This window comes from Heptranchias perlo, chromosome 20 (genome assembly GCF_035084215.1).
Source record: "Heptranchias perlo isolate sHepPer1 chromosome 20, sHepPer1.hap1, whole genome shotgun sequence".
Classification (NCBI taxonomy): domain Eukaryota; kingdom Metazoa; phylum Chordata; class Chondrichthyes; order Hexanchiformes; family Hexanchidae; genus Heptranchias; species Heptranchias perlo.
The window spans coordinates 24,149,538-24,164,294 of NC_090344.1; the positions used below are offsets into that span (position 1 = coordinate 24,149,538).

General features: G+C 42.9%; 3 non-coding genes across 3 annotated transcripts; 1 reads left to right on the plus strand and 2 right to left on the minus strand.

The window, feature by feature from the left end:
• Positions 1-4,941: 4,941 nt before the first annotated feature.
• Positions 4,942-5,026, minus strand: trnak-uuu (transfer RNA lysine (anticodon UUU)). The gene is given in 2 exon segments: positions 4,942-4,977; positions 4,990-5,026. It is a non-coding gene; the product is annotated as a tRNA-Lys (tRNA).
• A 6,438-nt stretch (positions 5,027-11,464) lies between these two features.
• On the plus strand, positions 11,465-11,536 carry trnaw-cca (transfer RNA tryptophan (anticodon CCA)). The gene has a single exon. It is a non-coding gene; the product is annotated as a tRNA-Trp (tRNA).
• A 1,585-nt stretch (positions 11,537-13,121) lies between these two features.
• trnar-ucu (transfer RNA arginine (anticodon UCU)) lies at positions 13,122-13,213 on the minus strand. Its single transcript is given in 2 exon segments — positions 13,122-13,157; positions 13,177-13,213. It is a non-coding gene; the product is annotated as a tRNA-Arg (tRNA).
• Positions 13,214-14,757: the final 1,544 nt, after the last annotated feature.

The window sequence follows — 14,757 nt, forward strand, 5'->3', positions numbered from 1 at the left end:
GGTTAGAATATTGTGTCAAGTTTTGGGGATCTTACACTCGGGAAGATGTCAAGGCCATGGGGAGGGTGCAGAAGAGATTCACTGAAATGATACCAGTGACGAGAGACTTTAGTTATGAGGGGAGACTAATGAAACTGGGACTCTTTTCATAGAACAAAGAACGGTAAGGGGAGATCTGAGGGAGGTGATCAAAATTTGATTATGGGCATTGTCTAAATGTGTTAGGGACACTCAATGTCTCCCAACGTCTGTGCACAGGGCAGGAGCAGATGGGTTTATCTTTTCATCTTCGGGTTAAGTGTTGTTCTCATCGAGGTGAGCACCCATTGTCAACACTCTCCAGTCAGGTACAGCACGGGTTAGATACAGACTAAAGACCCTCTACACTGTACCATCAAACACTCCCAGGGCAGGTACAGCACGGGTTACATATAGAGTCAAGCTCCCTCCACACTGTACCATCAAACCCTCCCAGGGGCTGGTCCAGCACTGGTAAGATACAAACTAAAGATCCACTCAACTGTCCCATCAAACACTCCCAGGGCAGGTACAGCACGGGTTACATATAGAGTAAAGCTCCCTCCACACTGTACCACCAAACCCTCCGAGGGCAAGTACAGCACGGGTGAGATACAGAGTAAGGCTCCCTCAGCACTGCCCTATCAAACACACCCAGGATAACTACAGCACAGGTTAGACACAGAGTAATGCTCCCTCTCCAAAGTCGCATCAAACTCTCTCAAGGCAGGGACAGCACGGGTTCGATACAGAGTAAAGCTCCCTCGCCTTGTCCCATCAAACACTCTAAGGGCAGGGACAGCACAGAGTTAAGATCCCTCCACACCCTCTACACCGCCCAATCAAACACTCACATACCGAGCAGGGTTTCTCGGCACTGCAGTGATGTCATAAAGCAGTGCCATTCTGCCCATCTGGTCCTGTCCTTGTCCCATTAAAGGTGGAGAGCTGGGACATCCTGTCTCAAAACAAATCCCTCCGGTTCATAGTGAGAATCAGAGGGGAAGGTTCAAGGTCCAGAGTGTGGAATGCCGGTATAAAATGTCAGCTTTTTGAAAGTCATGACGCTGATCAAAGGCTGCGTGAAGTTTTCTTGCCATTTGTGTCAAGATTTGGAAAAGACCTGCTGCCTGACACTTTAAATATTGCCCAGCTTTAACTGTTGCTCACACTGTCCGAAGAGGCAGTGATATCATTAGGTTTTTATATATCTCCTTGTGTTCCACCTCCTTAACAACACGAGCTGATTAGAGCAATGTTTTCATCAAATGGAATCCCAGTGTGAAAAATTGCACAATTTCACAGCGAAGCAACATAGGCAAGATTGGTGGGAGATGCGACAGGAGAAAAAGAGCCTGGGGCAGTGAGAACATCTCTTTAGCATTAAGATATTCAGTATCCGAAGAAGCAGGGAGATGACGTCGTTGTGTCTATTAATCCAGGTATCTGCAAAATCCATCGTCTCTCAACACCCAGCATCATTCTCCCCCTCCCCTGCTTTCCAGTTAAGGTTTTTTTCTCGTTAAGTCGCAGTATTTGCTTTGAACATCTATTTCACCGGCATCTGGAGGAGCAGAGGAAGCTGGAGATAAAGTAGTTTAAAATGGGGCTGTCGTTGTCTGAACAAATCTTTCATGTTCTAACAGTAAATTCCATTTTGTGCGAGCAACTTGTCTGGGGCGAAAGTGAAGTGAGTTTCAAAGGGACAAGTAGGAAAAGCAGCGTTGGTCTGCTTGCTTGAATGAAAACTGCCTGAACAGCCAGCAGCCCATCATTCTTCAATTTTACAACCCATAAGAGCGATACACAATGCACTTTCTTGCCTTCTGTAAAATGCCTCCTGTTCGAAAGTCGTGCCGCTGATCAAAGTCTGCATGTAGTTTTCTTGCCAATTCTGTCATGATTTGGAAAAGATCTGTTGCCTGACACTTTAAATGTTGCCGACCTGTATCTGTAGCTCAGAGTGTCCGAACAGTCACTGTTATCATTAGCCTTTTATGTATCTTCTTGTGTTCCATTTCCTGAACAGCACTAGCTGATGACAGCATCGTTTTCTTCAAATTGAATCGCAATGTGAAAAAGTGCACAATTTCAAAGCTAAGCAACGTGTGCAAGATTGGAAGGAAAGTGCGAGTGGAGATAATTGGCTTGGATCAGTAATCTTTTGAGCATTAAGACATTCATTATCTGAAAGAAGCATGGGGATGAGATTTTTGTCTATATTTATCAGTGTAGAAAAGAAGCAGGGAGTTGAGATCCTTTTCTCTATTCATCCTGCTATCGACAAAATCCTTCGCCTATCAATGCCCAGTATCTTTCTTTCCAACTCCCTGCTCTGCAGGGAAGTCTTGGTTTCATTAATTCTCCGTGTTTGCAGCAAACATCTAATTCACATGGCAGATCTGGCCTTGTCTTCCAGTCATAAGTCATCCCATCGTGCTTACATCATGTTATCAACTCAAGATGAGCTGTTTTATGTTGATGGAATGCATTCGAGCCAGTTTTCTAGATCAATATGTCGAGGAACCAACAAGGGAACAGGCTATTTTAGATCTAGTATTATGTAATGAGACAGGATTAATTAGTAATCTTATAGTAAATGATCCTCTGGGGAAGAATTATCATAATACGATAGAATTTCATATCGAGTTTGAGAGTGATGTCATTCAGTCCGAAACATGGGTATTAAATTTAAACAAAACCAATAACTTAGTTATGAGGGGTGAGTTGACTAAAAACGTTTGGGAAATTAGATTAAACATATGATGGTAGATAAGCAATGGCGAACATTTAAAGACATAATTCATAATTCTTCAACAAAATTACATTCCCTTGAGGGTTAAAAACTTCACCGGAAAAGTGGTGCAATCTTGGTTAACTGGAGAAATTAATGATAGTATTACGTTAAAAGAGGCTTACAATGTTGCCAAAAAGAGAAGTAAGCCTGAGGAATAGGAGGGTTTTTAGAAATCAGCAAAGGATGACCAAGAAATTGTTAAAATGGGAGAAAATAGAATGAGGGTAAACCAGCAAGAAATATTAAAATGGATTGTAAGAGCTTCTACAAGTGTCTATAAAGTAAGAGATTAGTGAAAGTAAACATGGGTCCCTTGGAGACAGACAGGAGAATTGACAATGGAGAAAACGGAAATGGCAGAGACGTTAAACAAGTATTTTGTATCTGTCTTCACAGGAGAAGACACAAAAATCATACCGGAATTATTGGGGAACCAAGGTTCTAATGAGAGAGAGGAACCTAAAGCAATGAAGATTAGTAATGAAAAAGTACTGGATAAATTAATGGGACTAAAAGCTAACAAATTCATTGGACCTGATAGCCTACATCCTAGGGTTTAAAAAGAGGTGGCTGCAGAGAAAGTGGACGCATTGGATTTACCTTCCAGAGTTCCCAGGATTTTAGAAAGGTCCCCATGGATTGGCAGGTACCAAATGTAACCCCGCCATTCAAGAAAGGAGGGTGAGAGAAAACAAGGAACTACAGCCCATTTAGCCCGACAATAGTAGTAGGGAAATTGGGAGAATCTATTCGTAGGGACGTGGTATCACGGCACTTAGAAACTCATAATATGATTAGGCACATGGAACACGGTTTTATGAAAGGTAAATCGTGTTTGACAACTCCATTATAGGTTTTGAGGGTGTAGATAGCAGGGTAGATAAGGGAGAACCAGTGGATGTAGAATATTTGGATTTTCAAAAGGCATTCGATAAGTTGCCACGCAAAATGTTGTTAAACAAGATTAGGGCTCATGGAATTGTGAGTAATATATTAGCATGGATTGGGGATTTGTTGACGTACAGAAAACAGAAAGTCGCAATGAACAGGTCATTTTCGTCTTGGCAGGTTGTAACTCGTTGGGTGCTGTGAAGATCAGTGCTTGGGCCTCAGCTATTTACAATTTATATTAATGGCTTAGATGAGGGAACCGAGTGTAATGTATCCAAGTTTGCTGACGATACAAAACTAGGTGGGAAAGTAAGCTGTGGGGAGGACGCAAAGAGGATGCAAAGTGATACAGACAGGTTAAGTTAATGGGCTAGAAGTTGACAAATGAAGTATAAAGTGTGGAAATGTGAGGTTATTCACTTTGGTAGGAAGATTAGAAAAGCAGAATATCTTTTAAAAGGTGAGAGACTACGAAATGTTGATAGTCAGGGAGATTTGTGTGTCCTTGTACACGGATCACAGAAAGTTAACATGCAGGTGCAGCAAGCAATTAGGAAAGCAAATGATATGTTGGTCTTTATTGCGAGGTGATTGGAGTGCAAGGAAAAGGAATTCTTGCTCTAATTATATCCGGTTTGGTGAGACCGCATCTGGAGTACTGTGTACAATTTTGACCTCCTTACCTGCGGAACGATATACTTGTCTTATAGTGGGTGCAACAAAGGTTCACTCGATTGATTCCTGGGATAAGACGGTTGTCCTGTGAGGAGAGATTGAGTAAAATGGGCCGATGTTCTCTGGAGTTTACAATAATGAGGTGATTTCATTGAAACATATAAAATTCTTTGAGGGCAGATGCTGGGACGCTGTTTCCCCTAGCTGGAGAGTGTAGAACTAATGGTTATAATCTCAACATAAGGGGCCGGCCATTTCGAACAGAGATGAGGAATAATTTCTTCACTGAGATGGTTGTGAACCATTGGAATTCTGTACAGCAGAAAGCTGTGGATGCTGAGACATTGAATAGATTCAAAGCTGAGATCGATAGATTTTTAGACACGAAGGAACTCAAGAGATATGGGGAGAGGTCGGGAAAGTGGAGTTTAGGTCGAAGATCAGCGATGACGATATCAAATGGCGAAGCAAGCTCGAGGGACTGGATGGCCAATTCTTGCTCCTTTCGCAAATTTTGGTCCGCTGGAAAAGCAGAACTTGCCAGCTGTTTTAAAATTTTGAGCCTGAACAGGGACTTGAACCCTGGACCCTCAGATCACTACCTGTTTTAAAAGTCTGATGCTCTACCGACTGAGCTATTCAGGCTCGTTGCTACACTAGTTTCCATCATACAGATTCATGGTCGGACTCTGAATTATCCCTGTCGATGTCGAATTCGGGGGAGTATCCCTTTTATTCAATTTTCAGCATCGTGTTGAGGAGAATCCTTGTTTCTGTTGAACATGATGAAAGAAACATGGACACGAACTCGTGATTTTGCAATTCTTCTTGTTTGTACAAAATGCCTTGTCATTCCTCAGCAGCAATTAAAAGAAAACACTTTACCCAATGGCTCAAAAGCTAAACTTGTTCCACAGGGAGCTGGAAAAAGCCTCTCGACCTTTCAGCCGATCATTAATTGAAAGCTGAATAAGGCAGCATATTTGCCTCCAGAATTTTCCCTACACGACACTTCAAACAGATGAATCCCTGCTTCACGGAAAGAAGAATTGTGTTTTTGGTTCTTTCGATTTAAAGATGTCGTGCCGGCCGCTTTACCATTTCAGCTGTCGCCAAACGCCCCCTATGCCTTTTACAAACAAATAAACTCTCACCTGCTATTGCAAGACGGTAGGCCAGAGAAGCTTCAGTGCCCACATGGGGACACGAAGGAGTTGATGCGTTATGGAACATACCGGTTGTACCTTGAACTCCGGTCAACATGTTCAAAAGGTTCAACGACTTTAGCTGAGGCTGAAACTCACAACCTCGCCATTTCTCGAGCGTATAATTATTGTAGATGTATCGCGCGCTGACCGATTGCTCCACTGGAGCCGCGCACGGTCTGTGTCACCAGTGCTCCCATCAAACAGCTTCAGTGAATCTGCGCTTCACCCCCTCCAAGGCCAATATATCCTTCCCGAGGTGTGATGCCTAGAACTGAATGCAGTACTTTAAATGTGGTCTCAGCAGAGTTTATATAACTGTAACATAACTTACACCCCTTTGAATTCCAGCTCCCTTAAGATAAAGGCCAAAGTTCCATTAGACTTTTAAAATTATTTTTTGTAACTGTCCACTGACTTTTAATGATTTCTGCACTTTGACCCGTAAATATATTTCCTCCCCCAAAGTTCCTAGCTTCTCACCAGTTAGAAAATATTCTCATCTATTTTGCTTCGGTCAAAAGTGGATGACCTCACACTTCCCCACATTGAAGTATTGAACAGTCTTCGGCTCTTTTCCATAGGAAATAGAAGGCTGAGGGTTTGATAGGTCAGACGTAGATAAGGTGTTTGCAATTTTAGGGGGAGGAGTTCAAAATTGGGGTCATAAATATAAGATAGTCACAAATTAATCCAATATGGCATTCAAGAGAACCATATTTACAAAGAGGCACGCTGGAATGTGCAACTCGCTACCACAAGGAGTAGTTAAAGCGAAAAGCATGGATGCATTTAAGGGGAAGCGAGATAAACACATGGAGGAGAAAGGAATATGAGGGTTTGCTCATAGGGTTAGATGAAGAGGGGTTGGAGGAGGCTCGTCTCCAGCATAAACACCGGCATAGTCTAGTTGGTCCGAATTGTCCGTTTCTGTGATGTACATTCTATGTAATTCTATGTAAGCGCCATCTGACACAGTTTTACCAACTCACTTCATCTATCAATTTCCCTTTGCAACTTTATGCTCCCATCTACATTACTCACTGTGCCACCGAACTTGGTGTCGTCGACAAACTTGAATATATGGCTCTCTATTTCTTCATTTGCCTCATTTATAAATATAGTAAAAAGCTGATGCCCCGGTACAGACCCCTGAGGGACACCACTAATCACAGCCTGTCAAAGCACAGACTCATTATCCCTACTCTCTGCCTCCTACCTCCCAACCAACTCCCTACCCATGTCAATAGGTTGCTTTAATTTCCATGTGCTCTCATTTCTGTTAACAGTCTCTTATGTGGCACCTTATCGAATGCCACTGGAAGTCAATATACATATAACACCCAGAGACACTCCATTATCTACCACGTTAGTTACATCTTCAAAAAGTTCAACAATGTTGTTAGACTTGACTTATCGTTTACAAATCCATGCTGGCTCTCTCTGATCAATTCATGTGTATCCAAGTGCTCAGTCACTGTTCCCTAATAACAGATACTGATAACTGCCGCACAATAGACGTCAGACTTATAGGTGTATAATTTCCTACTTTATCTCTCCTCCCATTCCTAAATAATGGAGTGACATTGGCAATTTTTCAATCCATGGAACAATTTATGAAACAAGAGAGTTTGAACGATCATGACTAAAGCATATACAATTTTCTCACCGATTCCTTTTAATCCGCTGGAATGGTAACCATCAGGTCCTGGTGATTTGTCTATCATAAGTCTAATTAATTTCTCCAATACCATTATTTTACTTGGACTGAATCGGCGAAGCCCAAATTTAGCCCTAGACTTTTGATCTTGAGCTGCAGTTCAAACTTTTGTAAAGAGGGAAAAGAAGTCCCCAAATTACTCCACCTGAATCTCAAGCGCTTTCGGAAGAAGTTCAGTTCAAACAATCTGGACTTTAAAGGCACCTCAATGACCTGCACTTTCATTGAATGAGCTTTCTTTGCAATTGCCATGTCGATGACGAGGTTAGCTTTGATATAGGTCGCTTTCAACATTGAAGATATCTTCAAGTTCAGGGAAAAGAAACCGAGAATCGAATTGTCCCTGTCAGTGATGAATTGAAGGGATTGGTGCTCCAAGCAGATCTGGGAAATTCACAGAGCGGTCGATCAGGAGTTCCAAATCCACCCTCTCGCCACTCGGCGATCATATTAACTGAGCTTTACTCTGGCCCAGTTGTCACCGCGCTGAAACTGAGTAGTTCTCCGGCACGTTTCTCTTAACTTCACAGTTGCTGGTTTAAGAGTGGATTTTCGTTGGATTTTCATTCCTGAAAACTTCAACCATTCATTGTGGAAAAGTAAACTGACAGGAGACAGTTGTTATATTGGTCACTGCAGACTCAAGGTTTAGCTCAGTGAATCACTGGTTTAGAAGGTGGCCTCTTCACTTGTCTCGATGGTGCTATTGGTTAGATTGATTCGAGCCCTTATTTTATTTTTCCGAAGGATTCATCGCCTCAAAGTTCCACGGTTTCAATGTGTGTTTTGTCTGCAAGAAAATGTACCGTGATCATTGCCGGCTGAGCTCGGCTGATATTCCACCACTTACCCTGTGGACTAAAAAAAACGTTTGAGTCGGATAGCAGGCACATGAAACTTATAAAGTAATGGAACATTGGCATCACGTAAATCACAAATCACCTTGACAGACAAGGTCCCGAAAGGCGAAGTCGCTGTGACATGGAGATTTCTGTAGTGAGCGAGACCAGACTGTTTCTCCGTTCAGAGAACAAATGTCACAACCTTTATGTTGGAAAAGCAAAACGGTGGGGATTTTTGTCATATCCCGATGCCTTTCGCGTTGTATCAGATGTCCCTCGTTGCGTTACTTTCATCTTGATCGCATAAGCAGTTAGGGCGTTCCTGTGATAAACGGCGACAACTGCATTTTATTGATAAATTTAACATCGGCTGCACCAGATTCCTGCTGTCAGAAGCAGTGAACTTTTAATCCCACTCTTATGATACAGACTGGAAAATGATCAAATTTCATCACACGCAAAGCACAAAAATCAAAGATTCCAACCACTCGCTGTGTAAAGAAGTTTTTACTCATGTCACCTTTGGTTCTTTTGCCAATCCCCTTAAATTTATGCCATTTGGTTCATGTCCCTTCCGCCAATGGGAACAGTTTTACTCTATCTACTCTGTCTTAGCCCTCCATAATTTTGAATATCTCTATCAAATCTCCTCTCAACCTTCTCAGTTCCAAGGAGAACAATCCCAGCTTCTTCAGTCTATCCATGTAATTTAAGTCCCTCATCCCTGGAATCATTCCAGTAAATCTCGTCTGCATCCTCTCAAGGCCTTCACATCCTTCCAAAAGTGCACTGCCCAGAACTGGACGCAATACTTCATTTGTGGCCGAAATAGTGTTTTATAAAGGTTCATCATGACTTCCTTGTTTTTGTACTCTATGCCTCTCTTTATAAAGCCCAGCACCACGTTTGCTTTTTAAACCGCTTTCTCAACCTGCCCTGCCACTTTCAACGATTTCTGCACATATACCCCCAGATCCCTCTGTTCCTCGAATATTTTAGAATTGTGCCCTGTAGTTTATATTGCCTCTCCTCGTTTTTCCCACCGAAATGCATCACCTCGCATTTTTCCGTGTTAAACTTCATCTGCCACCAGCGTGTCCATATCCCCTTCAAGTCTATCCACCTGACTGTTCTCTACCCTTCCAAGTATTGTGTCATCTGCAAATTTTGATATTGTACCCTTTACTCCCAAGTCCAAGTCATTAATATATATCAAGAAAAGCAGTGGTCCCAGCACCGACCCCTATGGAACACCATTGCGCACCTCCCTCCAGTAAGAAAAACAACCATTCACCACAACTCTCTCTTTCCTGTCATTTAGCCAGTGCTGCATCCATGTTGCTATTGCCCCCTTTATTCAATGGGCTGCATTCTTGATCGCAAGCCTACCACGTGGCACTTTATCAAACGGTTTTGAAAGTCCATATGCACCACGTCAACTGCATTGACCTCATCTACCTTCTCTGTTACCTCATCAAACAACTCTATCAAGTTGGTTAATCACGATTTGCCTTCAACAAATCCGTGCTGGCATTCCCTAATTAATCCACACTCGTCCAAGTGATTGTTAATTCTGGCCCGGATTATCATTTCCAAAACTTTCTCCATCACCGAGGTTAAACAGACTGGCCTATATTTGCTGGGTTTATCTTTACACCCTTTTTTTGAACAAGGTTGTAACCTTTGCAATTCTCCAGTCCTCTGGCACCATCCCCATATCGAAGGATGTCTGGAAGATTATGGCCAGCACCTCTGCAATTTTCCTCTTTACTTCCCTCAGCATCCTCAGGTGCATCCCATCCAGACTAGTTGACTTATCCATTTTAAGTACAGCAAGCCTTTCTAGTACATCTACTTTCTCATTTTTTAGCCCATCCAGTATCTTAACTATATCTTCCTTTATCGAGAATCTGGAAGCATCTTATTCCTTGGTAAAGAACAATGCGAAGTACTCATTTAGTACCTCTGCCATGTACACTGCCTCCATGAGCAGATCTCCATTATCGTCCCTATTCGTCTCCGACCCTCCTCTTACTACCCGTTTACTGTTAACATGTCTGTAGAAGACGTTTTGATTCCCATTTATGTTTTCCGCTATTCTTATACTCTCTCTTTGCCCCTCTTATTTCCTTTTTCACTTCCCCTCTGAACTTTCTACATTCTCTCTGGTTGGCACTTGTGTTATCAACCTGACACCTGTCATACGCCACTTTTTCCCGCTTCATCTTACTCTCTATCTCTCTTATTATCCAGGGAAGCTCTGGCTTTCGTTGCCCTACCTTTCTACCTCGTTGGAATGTACATTCTCTATACCTGAATAATCTTTTTAAAAGCCGCCCACTGTCCAATTACAGTTTTGCCTGACAATCTTTAATTCCAATTTACCGGGGCCAGATCTATTCTCATCCCACTGAAATTGACCCTCCTCCAATTGAGTATTTTTACTTTAGAGTGGACAGAGTCCATTTCCATAGCTATTCTAATCCTCATGATACTGATCGCTGCTCCCTAAATGCTCCCCCACTGACACTTGCTCCACTTGGCCCGAGTCATTCCCTTGAACCAAGTCCAGCAATGCCTCCTTCCTCAGTGGGCCAGAAACGTACTGGTCGAGAAAGTTATCCTGAACACATTTCAAAAATTCTTCCCCTTCTTTGCGCCTTATATTATTGTTATCCCAGTCCATATTAGGATAGTTGAAATCCCCTGTTATCACTACTCCATGGCTTTTGCACCTCTCTGTAATTTCCCTCCAAATTTATTCCTCTATATCCGTCCCACCAGCTGGTGGCCCATAGAATACACCAAGTAGTGCAATCGCACCTCTATTGTTCCTTAACTCAGTACCCAGGAGAAATTCCCTCGTTACTGGGAACTTTGTATTAAGCAGAAGTTAGCAGCAAAAAGTGTTCGTGGTGGGACTGAGAAATGCTGGAACAGCCGGCACCCTGTAAAACAGAGCTCCAAGTGTCGGTTTAAATACATTCCTGAACTGACAGAGCGGAGGGCCGATAAGGATTGAATTAAATCCCAATTCACTGAATCTAAACAAGGTTTAAATAAGTGAATCTGTCAGGAGTGGGATTCCTGAGCTTGTCTGTCAGCTGAAACTGGATCGGTCCCGTTCTGTGAAGAAAGAATGGCAGTCGGCTCCCAGACAGGGCTCAGGCCGGGACTGACAGCTCTCCGCTGGAAACGGCTGGATTCGAGAGCAGGGCTCCTGCGCTGTTGCTGTTGCTGCTTCCGCCTCTTCGAGTCCCTGTGGCGGTCGGTACCGATCTCCCTCCTATGGATCCGGCTCCAGCTGCTTGCTGTAGACCTCGTGGCGCAACGGTAGCGCGTTTGACTCCAGATCAGAAGGATGCGTGTTCGAATCACGTCGGGGTCATCGCATTTTCGTAACGTTTCAGTGTCAGTCTGTTTTATCGCGGGACAGTCTTTCAGGGATGGTCTGTTCACTGTGTGTAAAATAATATTTATCACAGAATGAACACACCACAGAAGGAGGCCATTCGACCCATCAATTCCTGACCTGCCTTTTGTATGAACAATCCCATTCGTCCCATTCCCCGTCCCTTTCCCCGTGGCCCTGCATTTTCCCCTTCAAGTATTTATCAAATTCCTTTTTGAAAGCCACGATTGAATCTGCTTCCACCACCTTTTCAGGAAGCGCATTCCAGGTCATAACCATTCGCTGCATAAAAAAGATTTTCCTCATGTCGCCTTTGGTTCTTTTGCAATCACCTCAAATCTGTGTCCTTTGATTCTCGACACTTCCGCCAATGGGAACAGCTTCTCTTTATTAACTTTATCTGAACCCTTCATGACTTTGAACACTTCTATCAAATCTCATCTGAACCTTCTCTGCTCTCAGGAGAACAACCCCAGCACGGCGTAGATGCGGTCAATCAGCTCCAATTTATTTATTTGGGCATTAAATAAAACGTGAAAGACTGGCAAGGCGTTGTCCGAACGGAAGTCTCTGCTTGAAGATAATAAATCCTATCGCTGCGTGGGCGCTGGGTTCAAATCCTACTACTGATAGAATTTCTGGCAATGTTCATTTTGACCTTTTCACAGAAAACCCGATTGTAGTGCGATGGAGCAGAGGATGTTAAAGAAGCTGAAAGTGGAAGTGCAGATATTCGTTTCAACACAGTGACTGGACACGTTTCCACAGGTAAGGGCCCCTCACCTTCAGATGCTTTCCAGCAGAGTGGGACAGGTGATCAGAGTGACCGGGCTCCAGCAGCGCAATCGGTCAGTGCGCGGTCCTGACATGACAGTACAGGATCGGGAAATACCGAGGTTGTTAATTCGAGTCTCACCGAGATCAAACAATCATTTTGCTTGTGAACATTTCGACCGGAGTTAAAGGTACAATTGGTGTGTTCCAAAATGCATCCATTCATTTGTATTGCCACGTGGTTCCTCCGGACTACGCTGTTGCAATAGCAGATGAGATGTTCAGTATTACTTGTTTACAGGAGGGAGGCTGCGGTTTTGGAGACACAAACTATGATTTTGATCCATCGACAAATCGTGCGATTTAACTAGAGCTTTAAATCAGCGCCTTAGACCGCTCAGCCAGGATACTTTCCATCCGACACTTCTGGAGCTAGTTTTATAGGAATAGAATTACTACAAGCAAGAATTCTACCCCTCAAGCACCAATGCTCGCACGGCAGCAGGATGCATGTGTCCAGTTGGAAACCTGTCTGAAGGAACATGCAGTCTGACAGAGCCGGAAGTCCAGCAGATTGACTTTCGGTCTGAGATGATGTTGAGTCTCCATCTTGAGAGTGTTTCGCCAATCCAGCTCAGAGTGGATTTAGAATCATAAATTCTGGTTTGACTGGAGACACTTGTGTAAGGTGAAGTGCAGGGAGCAGTTTCCCGTCCTTGACCGACATCAATGATCCTGTTGCGGTTTTGCTGCAAAATATCACTTCCCAGCTCCCAGAACTAAAATTCAACTCTGGTGGGACTCGAACCCACAACCTTTGAACACCTCCTCCAATCATTCAGTAGAAGTCCAACACGCTATCCATTGCGCCACAGAGTCAGTTATGTAACATGCCGGAGAGCGGGGGTGTTGTGCTGTGGTTGAGGCGGTCAGGCTGCTCCTGCTTCCGCTTCTCACATTCCCAGAGCGCAGCGGCAGTCTGCACGGATCACCCTCCAATGGATCCGGCTCCAGCCGCTTGTTGTGGGCCTGGTGCAAGAACAGTCGCGTCTGACTCCAAATCAGAAGGCTGCGTGTTTTGAACCAGGTTGAAATCACAGCATTTTCACTGTGGCTCAGGGTCCTGCCGACTGATTTTAGATCGGGACCGTGTTTCAGGGATGGGATGTTCAGTGTTTGTGCAACAATATCAAAATTAAGTTTGATACATTAATGAGCTTTTTTTCTGTTACTTTCTATTTACACCCTCTCCAGTTTTATGTAGAAAGAGTTAACAATGTTTAAGGGATGTGGTGTGCAGTGTTTGTGGAATCAGTGTAATTAAATTGGATACTTTCATCAGTTCCTTCTCTAACCCAGACTTTGCTGGATTTGTAGCTTCACCCTGTTTAAAATAGGTTACTCAGTGATATAAATCAATCAGTTACAACCCCGAAACCTCAGCGGGTATATTTGTTCCAATGCTTTATGATGATCTCGATTTCCATTGAAATTTTCAATCAGCAAATCCCAACGGGTGTTTTGGGTTTGACAAACTAACTTTTTTACTTGCCTGGTTCCTGGAAATGATCCAGTGGGGATTTGCTTACCCGTACAGATATAGAAATAAATACATTCCATCATTTCACAAATGACAGTTGTGTAAATAAATATACCGCGATATCCAACATGGAAAAGCAGCTCTTCATGTTCTTAAACAAATTTCCTCAAATTATTTTATTAATCCACTTACGTTTCAATGTAAAACATATATTCAGAGCATCTCTCTAAACTTAAAGAATGGTAAAACAATTGCAGGTTTTACAAACACAAAACATGCGATCGTATAAGTAAGATTAAGGCTGACTTTGTGAAACTTGTATTCTAATTGTCTTTATGATGGTGCGAAAAATATTTCTAGATGTCCGTCCCCAACATAACAGAGAAACTAAGATGAAAACCAAAAGGATTTTTCAAAAACTATTTGGAGCGATTTGATCGGTTCCCCTTCTCCTTTCTTTAATTGTTACCTTTTGATAATTGTTGATCTTGATCCGTTTGCTTCATTTTTTTCAGTCATTTATGGTGAATTTTCTATCCGTTAACGTTCTTAAATATTTGATTTGTTTGTTCCCTACCTCTTTACTTGTGATTTGTCGACCTTCAGGTAAAAATCTGAAACAGAAATGTGTTTATATGCAGGCGTGACTCTGAAGTGTGAGACCGAGAGGTGATGCCGGATGTGTGACCGAGAGAACAACTGCTGGAGGCAGAACTGTCTCCTAACATACCCCGTGTGGCATTGCTCATGGTAGGTCGGATGACAATGTTTTATATTGACTGAACGGCTATGTACATAACGCAGAACGGATTTTACTGCTGCTTTAACTCCACAAACTTTAATCACCATAAATGACCAAAGTCTCTGATCAGTAAGAATTGAA